The sequence below is a fragment of the Gossypium hirsutum genome, chromosome A11 (genome assembly GCF_007990345.1).
Source record: "Gossypium hirsutum isolate 1008001.06 chromosome A11, Gossypium_hirsutum_v2.1, whole genome shotgun sequence".
NCBI lineage: Eukaryota > Viridiplantae > Streptophyta > Magnoliopsida > Malvales > Malvaceae > Gossypium > Gossypium hirsutum.
Window position 1 is genome coordinate 54,692,266 of NC_053434.1, and position 21,624 is coordinate 54,713,889.

General features: G+C 34.9%; 1 non-coding gene across 1 annotated transcript; it reads right to left on the reverse strand.

The window, feature by feature from the left end:
• Positions 1-11,847: 11,847 nt before the first annotated feature.
• LOC121210525 (small nucleolar RNA R71) lies at positions 11,848-11,954 on the reverse strand. Its single transcript, XR_005905643.1, has one exon. It is a non-coding gene; the product is annotated as a small nucleolar RNA R71 (small nucleolar RNA).
• Positions 11,955-21,624: the final 9,670 nt, after the last annotated feature.

Genomic DNA, 21,624 nt, shown 5'->3' on the forward strand with positions numbered 1-21,624 from the left:
AAATGAAGTTATATATATTTAGAATTGAAAGCTTTGTTTTGTGTTATGAGCTATGAACATCTGACTGTTATCACTTGATGAAGGTTCAATTCTAGTTCGGATAAAAGTTAAACTGACTTTCTACGACAAATCTGCAAAGCTCAGGAGTGTGATAATGATTTATTGGTTATATGGGTATAGAATATACATGACTATTGATTAAAAACTTCAGATTGGATCTGATGATTGCCTGCTATTTAGAAACAGAAGCTGTACTGAAGAATTCAGAAACTTATACAGAAGATTTTACACGAAATTTATAGTAGTAACATGTCTATGTATTCTGGAAGAAATAAGTTGTATTGTCATTTAAAGCAAATGTGTTGACGGTTTGGAATGAAAAATGATATTCTGAACTTGTACAAGAATGGTAAGATAAAACTAAACATCAGATACTGATACCTTTAAGACTGTTATAGCCAGTGATGATATCAGAATGGAAATGGAATAGTATTTCTATGGGTTTGAATTGGAATTATCCCTATCTTCAAAAAAAGAAAGATGATATTTGAATAATCGTCGAAGGTATGAAGAAGTTTTCATATTTTATTCCGGTATGAATAAGTTTCTTACTTAATAATTATCTAAAATATGGGTTTCTGAGATTGTCAGTTCATGATATGTCAGTTTCTGTTATTTCTGTTTGAGATAAATGGTTTACATTCTGATTCTAGAACGAGTATAAGAAGTTCTGGGTACACGATAACAATTTTCAGCATTGTATGAGGCTTCGTATGATTATGAATGAAAAAAAAACTGCACAGTATTTGATTGCATGTAACGAGCAAGGGAATATGTGAAGTTGTTCCGATTCGTGAAATAGAAGAAGAGTGGAAGAGATTGAAATTGATTGAAAGCAACTTTAGACAGATGGAAATTATGTATATCAAGCATTCTGCTAGTGATAAGGTATTTCTTAAGTTGCATGTTGGAAGAAAATCTGAGATTTGATTAAAAAGGTGAAATTGAGGTCTCGTTTTGTTTGGGTATCTGAGATTATAGAAAAAGTTAGACTGTAGATCACTGAACCCCCACCTCTCTTTCAGGTAAATTTCGAGGACGAAATTTATTAAAGGGGGAGAATTTTAATGACCCAAATTTTTCAGTTATCGAAAAAGTACATTTTCGGGTCTTTATTTTAGAAAAGTAGATTCGTAAATATTTATTTAAAACTATTTCTAAAGTTAAGTGAATAGTTAATTAAAGCTTAATTAAGAGAATTTAGCTTAATTAAGAATAATTAATTATAAGATTTAAATGAAATAAAGAATAAAAGTTTAATTATAGAATAAAGAAAAGTGAAGGTACTAAATAGGCAAATAAGCCAAAAAGGGGTGACAAATGTATGGTTAAAATAAGTTAAATGTGTACAAATATAAATGGTACACATGTATTATACATGTGTATTTACTTATTATATAAGTAAAATAATAATAATTAAAGTATATTATATTAATATTATTTTATATTAATTAAATAAATAAATAAAAATTATGACAAGTGTAAGGTGATAAATGAATACATGTGTATTAATAAATATACACATGTATAAATAATAAATATTATAATAGTTTAATAATAAAAACAAAGAAATAAATAAAAAAAGAAAGAAAGGGAGAAAAGGGAAAATCCAGGTTTTGAAGCTTTAAACTTTAATAGGTAAGTCAATCAAGCCTTTTTTACTTAATTTTGATGTTTTAAAAGCCTTGGAACAAGGTTTTGATGAAATTAAGTTAAGATTTTGAAAGTTATTAGATTTCTAGATATTGTTTATGTTAAATAAAATGATGAATTAAGAGCTAAATTGATATAAATTCAAGCTAGAAATAAAATAAGGATTGAATTGTAAAGTAATTCATAAGTTTTATGTTGTAGGGGTTAATTTAAGGAAATTTTGAAATTAATGAGATAAACTGAAATTTTAATAGTTAAATTTGAGTTTGGATGGAATTTGAATAGAAATGGAGAATGAATTAAGTTAGTAAAGTGAATGAATTAGTTAGGACCTAATTGGAAATAAGGTGTAAATTGAATAGAAATTCAATTAATTGTTATAATGAGTGCTGAAAGTTAATGGTATAATTATTTTAATTTCCATAGCTAATGTTGTCTCGGGAAATCTCAGCTAAGCAAAGACAAGACAAAGACGACGGGAGTTAGCTTGGAAACTACGGTTTGTATTTCTATAAACTGAACTTCATAGTTAATTGTTATGTTAATATTTGAATTGCTTGAGAATGGAAATGCTAAGGTAAGAATTATAATGTTTTATAATTTATTGAATTTGATTATTGAGTATTGTATCATGATTGATATGTGACAAGTAATTAAAGTATGAAATATTTGAATGTGTGATTATTGGAAAATGAATTAAAAGGTATGTTGTATTAAAATTGAGTTACATGTGAATTGATAAAGAAAGGTATTGAAATGAAGTGAAAGTAAATTAAGAATGGAAAGTAGAAATTGAAAGTTGACTGAATACCCTATTAACAATGTCGGGCTAGTCGGATATAGTTGGCATGCCATAGGATTGGAAGTGTTCAGGGATATTCCAACTGTGTGTCGATGAGACACTATATGTGTCGACCACTATGATTGTTTCGGATTCGTTCCAAAGAGGTACTCCGTACCTGACCGTTGCTGTTACTGTTTCGAATTTTGTTCCGATGAGGTACTTTGTGTACCGCTACTGTTACTGTTACTGTTACCCTTACGGTATATTCTGGATTCAGCTGATGAAACACTGTGTACTATCCCCGGTGTGTGGGTTGGATCCGTGTATCCGTCCAGGTCCGAGTCATATTAATAGGGGTAATGAAAAGTATCAAAGACTGTCTGCTACTGAATAATTGACTGTTACAGAATAAACGACTGATACTGAATAAATGAATATTACTGATTAACTGATTATTACTGTTGACTGACTGGTACTGAACGATAAAGATCAATTGGTTGTTACCAAAGAATATTGACTGTTATTGAAATGAGATAGTACAGAATATTGAATGAAAGGTGAATAATATTATTACTCAAATGAATTGTAAATAAAAGTACTGAAAAACTAATTGTTACTGAATAATGGACTACTACTGAATGTCTGAATGATACTGAACACAGGTTATTACTGAATAAATATGAAAAATCAACGGATAATGAATAAACATTGAAACTGTATACATTTCATCGAAAGTGATTAACAAGATCTTAGCATTGTATATCAAAAACAAATGATTGAACTATTAGGAGTAATAGATTGAATTCTCAAAGTTCATTGATATATGATTTATTATTGACATAAGTATCGGTTTATAGAAATACCACTGAGTTCATACTCAGCGTACGGTTTGTTTCTGTGTGCAGGTTAGGTTAAAGACAGATCGTCGAATCAGCATCATAAGCCGATCCCGAACTCAAAAATGTAAAGCATGTTAATTATCGGTAATGGCATATACCTAGGATGTCTTAAGTGTGTTATATTGGATTGTGATTGTAATAGTGAAATACGTAAATTGATAATGATACATGATAAGTGTTTAAAGTTAAGTATTAGATAATATATAAAATGCGTTTGGATTGGTTTAATATTGGTATTTGTATTGGTTATGGATTGAAATTTACAGGATTGGTAAATTTTAAAAATACAAGGTTCATTTGAGTTCACACAGTTTGTCACACGGGCGTTTGCCGTGGTTGCCACGGCCGTGTCTTAAAGTCAGTTTAGTACACGGGCAGGCCACGCAGATGTGTGTCATGGTCGTGTTTAAAAGTCAGTGTTGCACACGGGTTGAGGACACGAGCATGTCCCATGCCGCATAGGCATGTGAAAGTAGTCACACGAACATGTGGTACTGTTTAAAGGATGAAAAATTTAAAATTTCACGAAAAACTTACTAAGCTTTAGGATCGAATCCCGGTTTGTTTTAATTACACTTGTAAAGTACTATGGAACCAATAATATTATATTTAGATGGATATATTGCATTTATACTTGTTTATGTACAAATGTACTATAATGACTGGTAATACTCTACAATACTATTCCGGTAACGGGACGGGGTTAAGGGTGTTACAATTTGAGTAATTATATATTCACAATCAAGACACAAGCATGACATTCTTACAACAACACATAACATATTACCAACCATGCATGGCAAACAAGCATATGCACATCACCAATATCAGACATAACATGAATAGCTAGATTTATAAGTCAGAATCATTAGCTCACTAAAGACCAATATATTTGGCCAAATTATAATAACATATATTATAAAACTAGGTCCCTATACATGCCACTCTCTTGTTAATTCTGGCATATGTGTTTATACTGTCAAGGTGTTGGCTTGATAGTGTGATGCTGCCTCCGACAATCTCCAACCCCGAGTTAACCTGACAACACTAAAAGAAATGGAAAGGAGGGGGTAAGCTTTATGCTTAGTAAGCTCACATGAAAATAATAAGCAAGTTACTAACATGCTTTCTATAGTAAAACTATCCCAATTGTACATTTACACATGTTCTGGTTAAGTTATTTTCTTAAGTCACAGTCACTAAATCATTTATATCTGGAGCTACAGAACTCCAAATTAAGATCCATAAATTCTTCTAGAAACTAGACTCATATATATTTCCACCATAAAATTTTCAGAATTTTTGGTCCAGCCAATAAGTACAGTTTATTATTTAAATTCTCCCCTGTTTTGCTGTTTGACAGAATATAAATATTTCAAAATACAGAATTCCTTTGTTTTATCTGTTTCTTTTATATGAAAATAGATTCAATAAACTTTAATTCCATATCTAATTCCAGTTCTAGTTCAACTTCTACTATTTTTGGTGATTGTTCAAAGTCACTCCCCTGCTGCTGTTTTAGACTGTTTATCGCAAATTTCATTCCTTCACTAAAATTTCTTATTATCAACTTTAAAGATAATACTTATCCATATTCATCTTATCAAAAATTCAATCACATATCTAACTCATAATTCAAAACTCATATATTCATATTCTGGTATTATCCCACATTTTTCTTTTTCACGTTAAATTTCATTTAGCAAACTTGTTTCTCCCGGTGAACACTTCAGAAAGTAACAATATCTGATGGTTTTAGCACATAGCTCCACACTATTGGGCTAACATTTAATTGTGGCATACGCAAATTAACATGTATAACCATGGCATATCCACTTAACACCACGTTACATGTTTAACTGTGGCATATCCACTTAGCACCACGTTAATGAATCAATATATGTAACCGTGGCATATCCACTTAGCACCACGTTACATGTTTAACCGTGGTATATCCACTTAGCACCACATTAATGAATCAATATATGTAACCGTGGCATATCCACTTAGCACCACGTTACATGTATCAATATGTGTAATCATGGTATATCCACTTAGCACCATGTTTTTTTATTTTGAAGGTTCAACAGAGATTTCCTCATTTAATCTCAATTCATCAACCACAAATCACCGTTTGTGTCCATTAATTGAACAATACTAAAACTTATTTCATTTGCACTCTCTTCACAAGTCCATTTCATTTCACATGTCAAACATGTACTCATGAGTTTCGAGTACGTACCTGTGCTATCTCTTAGCATAGCCACTCATGCAAACAGGACAATCATATGCAAGATCTCATATTCTCGGTAGTCACCCATTTCTTTTAAATATCATATTCCATCAAATTTCTATTAACATCAAATTCAATACAATTATAACAAATTATATTTCATGTATATCAATAATAACATGAATAATAGGCTTATTAAATCACGCAAACTTACCTCGGATCCAAAAATGGTAAGTTACCATTCTAGTCCATAACCTTATATTTTCCCGATTTAAGCCCAAATCTCAATTTCCTTGATCTATAATATCACATTTAGCCTACTAATTAGTCACACTATTCATATGGGTCTAAAAATCATATTTTTACAAATTTTCATTTTGACCCTTAAACTTTTGCATATTTGCACTTTTGCCCCAAGTTTCGGAAATTATAATTCTTCCTATTTTCTTATGTTTTATGACATTCTGATCATTTTTACCTTCTATAGCAACATCAAATTCTCACTCTAACATGTACTTATGAACATTAGGTATTTTTACCGATTTTGTCGTTTTACTCGTTTTCACGTAAAATCGCTTAGGAAAAGTTGTTTAACATAATTCCAAGCTTCATATTCTACCATTAAACATCAAAATAGATGCATATCATTCATGGGTAAATTTTTAAACATAAATCCTAGCTCAAAATAATGGTAGAAATGAGCAGATCATGTTACCGGGATTTCAAAAATACATAGAACATTAAAAACGGAGCTCGGAATCACTTACTATTAAGCTTGGAAGCTTGGCCAAACCCTAACCATGGCTGCTCTTGGTACATTCTACTGTAGCAAGAAGGGACACATTTGGGGTTTAAAATTTGTCTTTTAATTCATTTCACCCCTAAATGACCAAAATGCCCTTTTTACTATTCTTTCAAATTTACCCAACCAAGGTCATTTTTGTCCAACAAGTTATACAATGGTTTAATTATCATTTAAGGACCTCCCATTTAAAATTTCATGACAATTAGACCCTCTAACATGTAAAACTCAACTTTTGCACTTTTTATAATTTAGTCCTTTTTACTAAATTGAGTGCCCAAACGTCGAAATTTTTGAACAAAATTTTCACGAAATCATTCCGTGAAATCATAGACCATAAAAATATAATAAAAATGAAATTTTGCTCATCAAATTTGTGGTCCTGAAACCACTGTTCCGACTAAGCCCAAAATCAGGATGTTACAACTCGAGACTCACTCGGGTCCTTTAACCAACACTAGAAAAATGACCTTTGAAACAGAGCACACGCCCGTGTGGAACTTGAACATGGTCGTGCTGATGGCCAATGTGACATGTACGGTCTAAGCATCGAGGGACACGCTCGTGTCCTATACCCATGTAGATTTATTTTTCAAATTGAACCTACAGTACGCCCGTGTCCATGGCCCGTGTTCCTCACATGGCCTCGACACGCCCGTGTCTCAGCCCGTGTTCAAAAACCTTGAGATTCTTTTTCTGACGTCAGCAATCCTTAAGGGTCACACGGCCAATGCACATGCCCGTGTGCTAGGCCATGCCCTTCACACGGCTGAGACACACGGCCGTGTCTCTGCCCGTGTGTTTACTACCATGCATACTAACTTGCAATTTTTACATGCAGGGGACACACGGCCAGACAACACGGCCATGGGGCTGGTCGTGTGTCACACACGGCCTAGACACACACCTGTGTATCTACCCGTGTAGACAATATGAGGCTATCTATCAAGCCTTCGGCCACCCTAAAACACAATCTAATGCCAACCAACATATCAAAATCTAACTTAATATGATTTCTCAACCAAACAACCATAGCTAAGGCTTATATATATTTCACGTACTCAAACTTTCCAACAATTTCACATTCATGAAAGACTATCTTGCATTCATATAACAACTTTCAATATTAGCCATTTTTCATGGCCTTATACAAAATCAATCAAATACTAAGGTAAACCATCACATTTGGCCAATTAACAATGACACAAAACTCAAAAGTTTAAGTTTTTATACATTCCATATTCAAGATGATAAATCTAATTATACCGAGTGCTTCAGCTGATGGTGTGATCGATGCCTCCGACATCTGTTGATCCTCGAGCTAGTTAGGCGGCACTATAAGAAAATGGAAAAGAGAGGGAGTAAGCATAAATCTTAGTAGGTTGCATGCAAATAAATATAGCAGCAACTTTACCATTCATCATTATGCATATAGTATAAAAGTAGGCATAAGCACAACTTACTCGTCACTAACCAATACAATTCACATAGCATATATATATTGAGCTCACATCTCATACATTTCAAATAGGTACTTGTACTAGTCACAACATGGTTATACTTTCCTGGTTAACTTAAACTGTAACTCTCACCGTTGAACCATTTGGAAAGCTATCAGATATTCACTAAGCCTCAAACATCAAGTCGATGCCATGTCCCAGACATGGTCTTACACTGACTACCGAAATCGAGGTCGATGCCATGTCCAATACATGGTCATATGCTAGCTCTCACATATCCGTGCCGATTCCATGTCCTAGACATGGTCTTACACTGACACTTCTATATGTGCCGATGCCATGTCCCAGACATGGTCTTACACTGACACATTTCGTAGCTGATGCATGTCCCAGACATGTCTTACACTAGCTTACATCTCGAGGCCGATGCATGTCCCAGACATGTCTTACAGTAGCTCTCGTCTCAATACCAATGCCATGTCCCAGACATGGTCTTACACTAGCTCACATAATGTTGCCGATGCATGTCTCAGACATGTCTTACACTACCAAACAAATAACCCGAATGTCATGGCGTGAATATCCAATTTATTTCCTAAGGTTCAAACGGGAGTTCTACTATCTCAATATTCATCATACATAATTATTTATACAAACAATCAATTTATGTTATATCAATTAAAACATATATAATAGCAATGTAGTTGTATTATTTACATACAACTTACCTCGAATTACAAAATGTAGACGACTAGTTCGACTTAGTCCACTTGCTTTGCTTTTCCCCAATCTAAGCCTAGATTTTGTAATTCTTGATCTATAATGATGAAAATTCACACATTTAATCATTTTATTAATCTAGGTACTCGAAAATTTAAAATTGGGCAAAATGACCATTTTGCCCCTAGATTTTTACAAAATGACCATTTTACCCTTTGGTCCAAAAATTAATTTTTATCGAACTTCTTCATATCTTAACCCCAACCGAACCCTTTTTACTCTTATAGCAACCCAAAATTTCGATCATTTCTCACATTTATCATTTAATTTTCAACTTATGCAAAATGGTCCCTAGTTAGAGTTTCTATGAAAACTACTTCACAAAAGTTGTTTATTGCACCACCATAACTCATTTTCTTCCATAAAATTTTAGAAAACAACATGAACACACTCATGTTAAAACCCTAGACTTTCAACCATTTTTCAAAATAGTCCCCTCATTTGGAAGCTCATGCTATAAGGGTTCCAAAAATACAAAAATTATCAAGAAAAGTCATCAAAACCACTTACTTGTAAAGGCTTTAAGTTGCTAATATTTTTCAAGCATTCATGGCCATTTTCTTGGAGGAAAATCGGTGGAGAAGAAGGAGCAAAAAAAATAAAAGATGATAGCCTTTTTCTTAGGTTTTATTTTAATCAATTTGGGCCACCTAACTTTGACTTTCTCATCCCTTTTGTCCCCCCCAATTTTGGTTCTCTAGCAATTTGACACCCATAGCTATCAAAATAGGAATTTTGTACTTGCGCGATTTAGTCCTTTTTCACAATTAAACATGAAATCGCTAAAATTAATTCACCAAATTTTTCGTACACTCATATAATCATGCCACAACACATAAAATAATATTAAAAATAATATCTCTACCCTTGGATCAGTGGTCCAGAAACCACTATTTCGATTGGGCCTAATCGGGTCGTTACAGATATGCAGGTAGTACACTCGAGGTGTACGAGTCAGAATCTGTCAATTCATGTCCAATGGCACCCATAAGGTACTATATCAGAGAGTACACTCTCGAATCACACTTGTATATGACAGGATTATCAGTCTAGGCTAAATCCTTTTTATGACATATACTCTAAAGAGCTTGATCTGGATTACCCGTTGATAAACCGTAATTTATACATATTTTTACCCCATGCTTAACGCATTTTATTGATGATTTTTCCCTTAGAATTGGTGAATTTGATACTCCTAATGCCTTAATTTCATGTTTTATACTTAGGTGCGCATAGGAGAGCGAAAGGAACGAGAAATAAGCCAAAAACTGAGAAAATGGGCCAAAGTACTAAATCAACATGGCCTAGACTTCCTCACATGGCCAAACCACATGGCCGTGTCAATTTGGCAGAATCAAAGCACGACTCACACGGGTAGACACCACGCCCGTGCCTATTTAACAGGCTTGACCACGGCCTGAAGTAATCGCACATGGGCGTGTCCCTGCCGAGCCCAAGTTGAGTCCAATTTGAAAAAGGCTAATTTTGAGGGATTTTGGGCAATCTAAAGCCTATAAATACACCCTAAAGGAAGAGGAAAGGGGACACGGAGAGAAGGAAGCAGGGAACTGCTCAAGGGAAGCCAATTGATCCATTTCAGAAGCCAGAGTCACCATCAATACTGAAGATGACCCCTCAATTTCCCTTCAGGAGTTTTGGGTTTTCTTTATGTTTTGTATCCATTAGTCTTCTGAGATGTTTTCCTTTTTAGTTATGAACTAAATCCCCTAAATACCTAAGGGGAATGAAACCTAAGACGAATCTTGTTACTATTTTTTGAATTGTATGATAAATATTTAACTTGTTCTTCATTATGTGTTATTAATTCTTGTTTTGCTATCCCAAGATACTGATTCAAGATAAGCTTTTATTCAGAGGAGGAATAGACCCTGTCTAAGAGTACATTTGTCATAATTAAGCGGAGTTGATTGCGCGCCTAAACATAGGGTGACAAGATTTTGCCGGATTAGGGTGAAATCTAATAAGGGGATCTATAGATCGAGTTAATACAACCCTAGGGTGTTAATTAGAGAAAAATATCAATTATTCTAGTCCTGAATAAGGATAATAACATAACTTAGGGATCTCTATGGGACAAGTTAAATGAATAAATCGTCCGATTTGGAGCCAGAATAACAAGTAAAGTCTAGGTGGATTTTTCCTTAGGTATTGTCTTAATTCAATCGTTTTCCAAAAGTAATCCCCCAATTCTACTTTCTGTGAATTCATAGTTTACATAATTAGTTAGTTAAAAGAAAACCCCTTTATTCGTAGGCTAGATAATAAAAAGACAGCCATTACTAGTACTTTTAGCTCCTTTGGGTTCGACAATCTAGTCTTCCTAAAACTATACTACTGTTCGATAGGTACACTTGCCTATATCGTGTTAATAGTTAGTTTCAAGAATGATTCTTTCTAAATATTTAAAATCTGTCACATGAAAATCTCGATCAAGTTTTTGGCGTCGTTGCTGGGGAACTAAGATATTAGGAACGCTCAATTTTTATTACTTTAGCCATTTATTTTTTATTGCAATTTAATTTTTATTATTTATCGATTTAATTTTTCTTTCTCTTGGCAGGTTTTATAGTTTATGACTAGAAGAAACCGATCAGGACCACTACTTTTTGATGAAGAAATCGCTTGCACAGTTCATAGAAACCAAAGAGAAATAAGGCGAAGCTTAAGAGAGAAAGAAAACGAGCAAGAGGATGATACTCAAACCCCAAACGAATAGATGGCTAAAAACCAAGAGAATCAGCTACCTCCTGTGATACACATTGAACTAGCAAATCAGAATCCTGCTCCTCTTTCTATGTATGATTATGCTAAACCTACTTTAACAGGAACTGAGTCAAGTATAGTTAGGCCTGCTATTGCTGCAAATAATTTTGAACTAAAACCTAACACTATTCAAATGATACAACAATTTGTTCAGTTTGATGGTTTGCAGGATGAGGATCCAAACACTCACTTGGCAAATTTCCTAGAATTCTGCGATACATTTAAAATTAATGGCGTTTTTGACGATGTCATTCGTCTTCAGTTATTCCCTTTTTTTCTTGAGAAACAAAGCTAAACAGTGGTTGAACTCATTACCATGAGGGTCAATCACTACTTGGGAGCAAATAACCAAAAAATTTCTATTAAAATATTTTCTACCAGCTAAAACGTCCAAATTACGTAATGATATCTCTTCATTTGTACAGATGGACTTAGAAACTCTTTACGATGCATGGGAGAGATACAAGGACTTACTGAGAAGGTGCCCTCACCATGGGTTACCGCTTTGGCTACAGGTTCAAACATTCCATAATGGCCTGAATCCTTCGACTCGGCAAATGGTTGACGCAGCTGCTGGCGGAACCATCAATAATAAAACACCTAAAAATGCTTATGAGTTTATTGAAGAGATGTCACTGAATAACTATCAGTGGCAAGTCATGAGGACTAAACCAACTAAAACAGCAGGCGTTTATGATGTTGATTCGGTTACTATGCTGTCAAACCAGGCAGAACTTTTAAATAAAAAGATTGATGGTTTACTTGGTTCTACTCAGGTACATCCAGTAATGAGGTGCGAGACAAATGGAGGAGGAGCATGCATAAAGTATCAATTCTTTAACCCTAGCATCAAGGAGGAACAAGTTCAATATATAGGTAACAATAACTCTAGATCCCAAAATAACCCATATAGTAACACTTATAATGCGGGTTGGAGGAACCATCCCAATTTCTCGTGGGGCAGTCAAGGAAATCAAAGACCACAATATGCTCAAGGTTTTCAACAACCATCCTATCAACAGGAAAAGAAATTGAACCTTGAAGAGATGCTGTCTAAATTTATCTCGGTGTCAGAAACCCGTTTCCAAAACACCGAGACAACACTTAAAAATTAACAAGCGTTGATCCAAGAGCTAAAAACTTAGATAGGCCAGCTTTCCAAACTAATCTCTGAACGACCAGAAGGTAGCTTTCCAAGTAATACTGAACCCAACCCAAGCGAACAGCTCAACGCGATTAATGTTCAAGATGAAGAAGGATTCGTTGAGCATGAGCCAGAACCGAGGCAAGAAACTGTGGTGAGCAGAGATCAAGGTGAGGTAGGTCATAATAAAAATAAATCAGTGAATGTCGAATATAAATCTCGTGTGCCATACCCCAACGCGACAATGAAAGACTTCTCAGATGAACAATATGGTAAATTCCTAAAACTCTTAAAAAAATTACATATTAACTTACTATTTATTGAAGCTCTATCGCAGATGCCAAACGCAATGAAATTTTTAAAGGAGCTTTTAGAAAATAAGCGGAAGTTGGACGAGGCGTCGCATGTAGAGCTAAACATAATTTGCTCAGCTATTCTACAGAATAAACTACCCAACAAACTAAAAGATCCAGGGAGTTTTACGATGGTAGTTTAGAAGTTAATAATGCATTAGCTGATCTAGGGGCTAGTATTAACGTCATGCCCTTCAAAATGTTCAAACAATTAGGTCTTGGGAAACCCAAATAGACTAGGATGAGCATTTAATTAGCAGATAAAAGTATAAGATTTCCTAGGGGTATTATGGAGGATGTGATAGTTAAAATCGATAAATTTATATTTCCCATTGACTTTATTGTTCTAGACATAGAGGAGGATAGCAACATTCCTTTGATTTTAGGACGACCCTTTTTAGCAACTGCTAAAACAATTATTGAATTTGGCACAGGTGAGCTCACACTTCGTGTGGGAGACGAAACAATCACCCTTCAAGCTCGAAATACTGGCAATACATTGGAAATTGAAGGTGATTGTCCAAACCATTCTACTAAAATTGACAATATGGTGCCACCTACTTTGCAGGAAATGAGTCTGAAGGAAGTACATGAGCCATTCCCAAGCAATCGTAGATAACCTATTCATGAAGATCGAAGGTTACAAATCGAGGAGCTAGATGAATGGCGGATGCATAAACTGAGAACACACAATAAACCAAAACTACGCCAGAACAAGCTCAATACCTTCCCAAATCAACTTAAGGTTGGAGATAAAGTATTATTAGATGACGCAGATCCTCACATTGTCACTACCAAACTGAATGAAGAAATCCCTCTTACAGTACTTAGCATTTTCCCATTCGGTACAGTCGAGGTAAGTCGTCCCAAGTTCGGCACTTTTAAGGTAAACAACACCCATTTAAAACCTTATTTTGATGAGAATGATAGCAGGAATGAGGAGTATAAACTCCTCAAACCACCTTGACCATTCAATGGAGGGGTAAGTCAAGCTTAGACTATAAATAAGCGCTTCTCGGGAGGCAACCCGAGCACTAACTGTATTAAGTTCTTTCAATTTTAGTGTTTGACACCTAACTTACTAAAGCAACTCGTGAATACAGGTTTACCACACAAACACGGCCATGAGATACGACCATGCGAAAACAGGATAAAAGTTATCTTTCCCAACAGAGGATGCGATAAGTGGCCATGGGCGTGCGACCTGGCCGTGGTCAAATCTGCCAAATGAACACGGGTGTGCGACTCGCCTGCGTCTATCACTCGTGGACAACACTGCCAAATAAACACGGGCGTGCGTAGAGCTACACGACCATGGGAGAAGCAAACCAAATCACACATGGTCATGTAACATGATCATGTAGCCACACGGCCCAGACACACGGGCATTCCCGAAGGCCATGTGACAACATCTCACTTCGCGACAAACATGAGCTGGACACGATCCACACGAGCATGCGAACCAGCCGTGCCACTTGAAAAATTAGATTATCTATCTTATTTTATTTTTCTTTTATTAATTTTTGAAGATTCTTTTATTTTTAAACACGGCTTATCTTCGTGATTACTATCAAATTATTCCCCTAATTCTCCTTTTGTCCTTTAGAATCATGTTTTTCCTCCAGTTTTATTCCAACAACTCGCTCTCGCTAATCCAGGAATTTCATCCAATTCTAACTCAGGAAGTTTCACTTTTCTCCCTATCTTATGAGCTTACACTTACATTTGTCAAAATATCTATCTTTGTACATTGAGGACGATGTACATCTTAAGTGTGGGGCAATATTCATTTCATTATTAGAAAAATCCCTGAATGACTGCCTTGTTCTCTTGAAAAGCTCTCATATCATATTTAGGATAAATTTTGATTGATTTATGATTTTGAATGATATATCTTGAATTAAAACATAGGAATTTATGCATTGATTGTTTAAACTTTAAGACATTAGAGAATCAAGAATGATAAGTTGATTTTTAAGAATTTAAAATTTTAGGTTGTTTCCCCAAAGTCTAGGTATTACTTTGAGTTGGAATTCACAAGTTTTAAACATCAAAAAGCCATAATTTTTGTGAGATTTTTGATCCTTTTGAGTATCTATTAATTCTTTCATGCTCACTTTTATTATTGCTTTGAGTGCGTCAGTATTGAACGGTTATTCTAGAACTTGCTTGATTATGCATGTCAAGACCACACCAATTGATTTGATATGTCAAAATGATTAAGGCACTTAGGATTAACCAACTCATGCCATGAAAAGCCTACCTCCAAAGTTAACCCCTAGTGAACCCCTTTGAGCCTAACAACCCATTTTTTTTTGTATTACCCGTAATATTAACCCTTAACCCATTATTGTTGAAATCCCGTAAATTAAATTTGATTCCTATTTTTGTCAAGATTTGAATTGAAATAGTTACTCAGGTATGCCTTGTTCTTAATAGTTAGTCTATGTTATTTAACTTGTTCTTAAAAAAAACTGTGTATACACATTAGTAGTAATCTTTTGTTTTTGAGCTTAAGTATTTAAATTCCATATTCTGAGAAGAAACTTTGTTGTTCGCAAAAAATGTTTAAATATTTTTCTAGTTAAGTGATTTTCAATTCAATCTCGATTCTAACCATTTCTTTCAGCTTGTGACCACATCCCCTAACCAAAGTCACGTTACAACCCTCTAAAGACCTTTTGATTGATGGATCATCTCAATTTATAGTGGTGGGGATGTGATTTTCATGGAAGCCTATGGTAATAACTTTTCATATTGACTGATGAGTGCTACTTACATTGTCCTTAAACACTTTGAGTGATTTGAGTGAATCTTTAGTGAGGATGTTAAACTCTATGAAATTTCGAATCGAGGTAACCACTTAGATAAGGGGAGATACCTAAAGTTTTGCATGATTAAATACTCAACTCGGAATGTTTGAAACTTTGATGTTCTTGTAACACCCCAAACCCGGCCTAGACGTTATGACCGGATCCGACGTGCCACATCAAAACGTTAAAACATTTTTTCATTCTAAGTCTAGGAAATCGTACTTGATGTTCAAAGGATTAATTCATTGAGGGTTAAAGTGAATGGAAGCTGCATACCAGGTAGGAAACCGGAAAAAGGAGGTGAGTCCATCGGACTGCTTAAGTACCAAGCTCTTTCGGATCTAATCCTAGACATGCACACCGCCATTGCCACACTCTAACATTGCGTTTATTTTTAGGTTACCATGGAAATTATGTCTATTTTAGAATAAAACGTATTTAAGTTTATAAAACATTATCATAGCAGAAGCCTTGTTTGTGATCGTGTTACTTCGAAATCAGTTTATGTTTTTGGAAAACGAACCCTAGATCTAGCCCACTTTGATAGTTAATATAATTTAAGGTCATCATGATAAGTTATAAATCGAAACCCAATTAAAAATAATCATAAGCAGCCTTATTACATAACAAAACCCAAATCATCAAAGTAAAGAAAATTGAAGTCCAAATCACCAGAAGAAATCCATATTGCAGAACGAGTGGCCACTTCGAATCCCTCACAGCTCCAAGCCCACTATGGCTGGGGATTACCTGCATGGATGAAAATAGGGGATGAGTTTGGGGAAACTCAGTGTGTAAAATTAACCCAACCATAGCCCATATCAGCTCAAACCACAGAAATAGAATAAATTGGCCTTAGCCCAGAACAGAATACAGAATTAAGCCCATAGGCCCATAACAGATCAGATCAGATAATTCATGTATATGCAAAACCCAACACATAACCAACCACATACACCCCCTTACCAACCTTTCACCATGTGGGGAGACTACTCGACCCACTCAACCGCTACACGCCATAGAAATATGCAGCATGGCTGCCAGAACAGATAATGTAACAGAGTCACCAGATACAGATAATCGTGGCAGAGCCACCAGAACAGAAATATGTGGCAGAGCCACCAGATCAGATAATTGTGGCATAGCCACCAGGACGCTTCCTCCAAAATATAACCCATGTCCCCATGCAACAAATATTCATTCATGGCATACATCATACAGATTTAAATCAACATGCTTTTCAGACAAATTAACCCTAGGGGCATATTGGTCATTTACACCTAGGGGTATCATGGTAATTTTCCATACATAAGGGTATTGTAGTGATTTAGCTACTTCTAGGGTTTTCATGCATATCCTATCCATTTACGTACTATCAGAATACTTATTGCGCATACTTACCAAATTGAGCCCGTTGGCCCATTAAGCCCACATTATCAAAATGTACGAAATCGCACGTACTGCAGTTTATTACCTTCAAAATACCAAACATACAAACCCAACTATCTTACAAGCATTTCCACACTCACAAATTCCCAAAATACCAACTTTCTGGCATTTCGGCTTTTCGGCTTTTGCCGATCTAGTCTGTGAGAGGGTGTCAGTTACACACCTGTTTTGTGACGATTCGTTGTCGAGATCCACGCACGAACTGCCTACAATTAAATCACTAACATATTACTCTAGATATCGAATTAATACTGAGTAAATAGCCCCTTACCATATTCGGCCAAACATGCTTAGAACCTTCTTGCTGTTACCTTGTTGCCGAACTATGTCTTAAATCCAAAGATCTGATCATTCCACTTGTCCAAGCCCTTGATTAGTAGCCTCTAAATCACACCATTTACCAAAGCAGAACAGTTATTACGGCTACAAGTCCAAATCGACAGCCTCCCTAACATTTAGGGATTTTGGCCTTTCCTAAAATACGAAAGAAAGACTATGTTTTGAAACTACTTACCACCGATTCCTTTGACCAATGTTTCCAATTGATGCCTACTTAAATCCAATGTCGCTCTACCCTCAAACGATCACCAAAGTCAAGCCTTCAGTGTTTTACATATTCGGCTAAGTCCCTATGAAAGTGGGGTTTTCAGTTTTATTACAACTGTGTAGAAAAAGATGAATTAATAGGGTTTTACTGTGGTCTTGTCGACAAAAACTTGAGGTTTAAAGGAGGAAAGAATCGGCCAAAGATGATAAGCAAAATAAGAGAATTTTGCTAGGAAAAATTGGCACAGAAGAAAGTGTAGCTTTCGGGATTTCGGCTTTTTATGGCCAAAGGCTATGAAGGTTTTGAAACATCTGAAGGGAAGGATGGAGATGAACAAGAGGTTAGAAGGGTTCGGCTATGAAGGAGAAAGGAGAATAAGAAAAAGGTTGATGAAGAGAGGGGAGAAAAATGAAGAGGGAAATGGTCAGCAAACGGCCCAACTTCCCCTTAATGCCGAATTTATACTGACCTTAACCCTAGCCGAATTTTGCCTCCCTAAAGCTCCCCTTGGCCGACCAACTCTTGCTCCTCAAGAGTCCATTATTCGGCCAACACAGCTCTCCCTAATCAGCTCTTAAATTCTCTCCCTTATCCCCTCCTTACTCAATCTCCTGAGCAGCTCCAACTCTTCCTAACAGTCTTTCACTTCAGTTCCACTACTTACCTTTTCCATTCATAAAAATTAATCCCTTATTTGCTGTCATTGTAACTTGAACCTGGGTCTTCCCAATCATCCACACGCCACTTATAACATTCCCAGTGGCGTCACTTAGCCACTTTACCACATGCTTCTTTGTGATTTATTTTACACAATTAATACCTAAAAGCCCAATTAACCATGTGACACCCCTAATTTGACCCTAGTCGAAAAGTGGTTTCGGGACCACAAAATCGAGTCATAGAAATAATTAGCCGTCATATTTTATGTTTATTATATGTGAATATGAATGTGTGAAAGTTTTAAGCTTCGATTTAGTCGATTGCATGTGAATTCAGCTAATAGGACTTATGTATGACACTTTTAAAATGTGATAGGTTAATCTATAAGGATCAATTAGTGCATGAAATCAAAAGGGTGGACTTGCATGTCAATTCCCCCACTTAATTAGTAGTGGCCGGCCATGACATTGAGGATAGACAAAAATGTGATGGGTAAGACATATTATAAACAATTTGTGATAACATGTTGTGGGAAGAACAATAAAATATGAGGGGAGTGGGAGGAGAAACCAAAGTTGTTTCATCCTTGCTCCCCCATTTTGCCGTACCTAGAAGAAAAAAAAAAGAAAAAAAAGGGCTTCATCCTCTTTGTTCTTCTTGACCGAAAAATGAAAGAAAGAAGAAATATGTTTTGAGGATTTCGGCAAGATAGCAAGCTAAAAATTTAAGGTATGTGCATTCGGTCATAGAGAAAATTGAATCAAAAGTTGGTTGATCTTTGTCCTCCATTGCCGTAGCCTAAAGGGAGGGAGAAGAAAGTTTGGTTGCCTTGATTTTTGGCTTAGAAGATGGCTAGAATGAGGTATGTATTGAATGATTCTTAAAAATCTATGCATGTTTGAGATGATTAGTTCAAACTCTACTTATCCCATAGATTAAACTTAGAATTTTGAGGTTTGAGATTCGGTCAATAAGCTTGAAACTCATAGTAGTTTGTTTTGGTAAGCTTGGTATACAGATGATAGATGTGTTTTGGTTTTGGTTTGATAACGATGTTAAAGATGGTGATTTTCGGTCATGTATTAACTTAAATTGTAAGTATGATTTATGGTATAATTTGTGTGATGGAATGGCCTTGAGATTTGGCTTGATTAAATGGGTAAAATGCTAAGTGTATTAAAGATGATGTAATGGATATTTCGGTTTATGTGAAGTAAATATAGATGATGATTATAAGTTGTTTTATGATTTGATAATGGTGATTAAATATTGTAGTTAAGTGTTTAGATATATATATTAATAATGAATTTAGTTGTACTTGCTATGTGAGAAATATGCAATGCTATAGGTATTTGATTATTAGATATGGTTATTTTAGGTTGATTTGTAATGGTATGATTGCATTGATGAATTGGTTTGAAAATGGTGGATAATATGTATATGAGTATTAGGATAGGGCTTTAAGTTCATATTGATAAGTATGCAGTATAGGTATTTGGTATGTACATATGTTGTTGATGTCGTATGCGTTGGTCATTTTTTTATGATTTGTAATGGTAAAAATAAATTTGTATCACTTTGTGTTATTTATATAAGTGGCTGTATTTTCGGCCATGGTAATTGGCTATCTAGGTTCCATTTATAATGGCAAGTAATGTGAGTTCTTGTTTGTGCATGTCAGTTGGGTATTAGTGAAATAAACATAAAAGTTAGTCATGGTATATTTCATAAACACATTATGCACTGAAGTTATACGATTATCAACTGTGACTATTAAAGAAGTAATGAAACAAATTCATTTGTTTTAATTAAGCTTAAGAGCTAAGAGCAAAGAGGATCAAAGTCGGATAGGGGAAAAGAGAAAGTAAACGAATAGCCGTGGATATCTAATCGTCGACCACCTCCGAGGTAAGTTTTAAGTGATTAAACGTTGAGTAAATTCAATCATAATAGGACATAATGAGTTGATTTAATAAGATATGATGTGGCCAGGATATGTCTTAAACTCAAATGGTAAGTTCATAAGTGTTTGGACTTGGAAATTTAAGAGCAAATTGTAATAATTTGCTTTGGACAGCAGCAGTAACGTGATTTTAGAAAATCACTATAAATTGTTGGTGAGAAATTATAGGCTGAATAAAATATGTAATCAAAGATTAGTTAGTCTAGTTTCTTATAAAAGAGACCGTGTAAGCAAAGAAATTTCCTATAAAGAGATATTTAAAGTTGTGTGGGACAGTGTCAGAATGACTCTGAAATCCCCTGTTCTATTTTTAGAAAATCATTATAATTTGTAAAAAAATGGTTATAAGATAAAATTTATATGCTTAGACTCCTTAATGAGTCTAGTTTCAAATGAAATCAAATAGAACACATTTTGAATTCTGTACAATGAAAGATTTGATTCGTAGTGAAGAGTGGGAAGATTAGTCAAACAGTGAAATAGGGGAAACTTTAAGAAAAATCTGGTATTTATTGGCCAAACCTAAAATTCTGGAAATTTTATGGATGGAATATATACGAGTCTATATTCAGGGAAAATTAACAGAAAGTGATTTGGAGTTTTGTAGCTCCAGTTATAAATAATTTAGTGACTATTGCTCAGGAAAGCAGCTCGTAGTGAATATGTGATTTTGTTGTAAACATGGATAAAACTTGTTTTAGTTGCTCATAAGCTATTGATTAAACCCATACGTGAATTCTAAATCGTGATATTGTAAAATGATATATGAGTGTTAGATGGATCTTTGATATTAAAATTTGTGAAATTGTAAGTTTATGAGTATTCGAATATGAAATGATAGTATGGCGTGAAATTGAATTATTCATTGGAAAATGATTGATGTAGATTCGGCCAAGACAAAGTGTATACATGATAGTATATGTGTGGTATGTGAAGTATATTTGGATAATTGTGATGAGAATACATGAAAATTTATATTTTGATTTAGGATTTCATGCGATGAATGTGAATGTGTATATATGAGATAAGGCCGAATGGCCAATGTGATGAATGTGAACATGCATAAATGTCATAAGGCCGAATGGCCAATGTGATGAATGTGAGCATGCATATGTGTGATAAGGCCGAATGGCCAATGTGATGAATATGAACATGCATATATGTGATAAAGCCAAACGGTCAATGTGAAATATATATATGAGATATGTATATGTGGTAAAGCCGAATGGCTAGTGTGAAA